This window comes from Rissa tridactyla, chromosome 11, assembly GCF_028500815.1.
Source record: "Rissa tridactyla isolate bRisTri1 chromosome 11, bRisTri1.patW.cur.20221130, whole genome shotgun sequence".
Taxonomy (NCBI): Eukaryota; Metazoa; Chordata; class Aves; order Charadriiformes; family Laridae; genus Rissa; species Rissa tridactyla.
This window is the reverse complement of record NC_071476.1, coordinates 17,529,575-17,531,670: the sequence shown is the minus strand read 5'-3', so window position 1 is coordinate 17,531,670 and position 2,096 is coordinate 17,529,575.

Sequence of the window (2,096 nt, the reverse complement as noted above, 5' to 3'; positions counted from 1 at the left end):
ATACTTGGTTTTCAGTAACTTCAGAGGGAAGTTTCTCTTAATAAAATCCTTCGCAGACAGCCCACTGATGCCAATTAAGTTAAATCTTGTTTCTTTTCATGTTTATTTAAAAAATGTAGCCTGTTAGGTCATACAAAAGAATTGCCACTTAAAGTCTTACTACAGTTTAAATGTCATAGAAACAGATGCAATCATGAAAACAGCATCTAATGTGCCATTATTTTGTTGCAGAATGTAGTATCTATGTGAGACGCTGAAGCAGATGTGGTTTCCCCAATTTACAGTGGAGTTCTGCATGCTTTGGGACTCAAGCTGAAGGTAGTGTTTGTTATCCCTTGCGCCTCTGCTATGAAAATATGGCAAATTGGATTAGTAGACCTGGTACTATTTCTTGTTGAATCAATTTAATTCCATTTAACTTTTTAATAGTTTCCATGTCACTTTTTAATTGCACTTTGCTTTCTGTGTGTCTCCTTGAATCTTGTATGTGTTCTTGAAACACTTCTTAGCTTTGTTAGCCTAACCAGCTTTTAAGCTGTGTTTTTTTTATATATCCTTATATTAATTTCAGAAGGAATGTTTTTGATAAAGAAAATTCAAAGTTTGTGTTTGTATTCTTTGGCCTGCAGCCAAGATGCTTCATCTGTCCACAGGTTGTTCTTCTCTTGGGTTTTTATGGATGCTTTTAAATGCCAACAGCTACAGACATGAAGCGGTATTATTTGCATGAGCAACAAAATTCATGAGTCTAGGCTTCCTGTGTATTTATTTTATGATTGCTTCTAAGGTTTCTCTCTTGTCTGTTTGGGATGTCCCTTGTACAGCTCTTGAGCTGACTTTCTCCAGCAATGGCAGGTGCTTTCTTTTCCACCTTGCTGCTTGCTTTCATGGAACTTGTGGACTTGGTTTTCTTATTGGTCTGCCAGCTGAGGTTATAGTCAGTAGCTGAGGTGAGGGAAGGAAAGATGCTAGTGCTGTGGTTCTGTGAACAATTTAAGCAAGCATAAACCTGTGCTACAACTGAAAGACTTGGTCATTTCTCTTACCTGTTCCTGCCTGCTTGCTTCTGTTGAAGAAGAACATTAGTAAAGGATTTCTGTAGCTCCTCAGTAAAATGACTTACATTCCAACTTCGGGCTGGATTAATTTTAATCATAATACAGTGTCAGATTCTGTGTAACTGTACGACTTTTCTGATTGAATGACTGATTGTGAAGATAATGGTTTTTCTGTATGATGCCTTTTTAAGCTGTACATTTACTGCTGTATCATTTAGGCTTAATTAAATGACTTATGGGAAATCAGAACGTGGTGCAGGTGGTGGTTTTTCATATTAAATAATTATATACTGTATACATTTATTTTTCCTCTGACTTTTATATTCTAATGGTGTTTTAAGTGAACTTAGTCTTCAAAACAGAAGGTCAAAGCTCTTCCAAACAGGATCTTTATTCTCTGTAAATCCAAGCTGTGTAGAATAGTAAGTTCCCTGAGCAGTATGCTGTGGGGTTTTCTTGTGAATTGTGATACCGATTTTTTGCAAGCTGAGTAACGTTTTTGTTCAGTGTGCTGTAGCAGAAAATAACTACATGCTATGAAGTTAAGGCTTTTATATGAAATCAAACTATGTCTTATCAGTTGAAGAGATTTGTTTACAGTTAAGGTTTTGACATGCTAATATACATGTTCACTGTGTCAAAGAGCAAATAGATGTGGAAGAGGGTTTTACTATACCAAAGCTGAACCAGATTTTTGTATGAGGAAATTTCTCCATAGGTCAGACCCTCTGAATTAAATTTGTCAAGCTGTATAGAAATGCAGGTTGTGCAGGGTTCTGGAAAAATAAGCCCTTTGCTCTTTCCTATTAAGGCAGGAACCTGTAGAGCAAAAAATAGGATTTAGTCGTGTTCTTACAGAATATTTGTAAACTGCATATTCATTAGCAGATAATTCTTTAGGTAAGCTACTTGCATTACAACTAAGTTCCATTTCAGATTTCATGGGCCCAGACAATCAAATAGGGTATAGTTTTATTGTAATCTAGACTGGCACTGCTGGTCTAGCTTGCATGTTTGTTTCGGCTGATCAGAGAATAA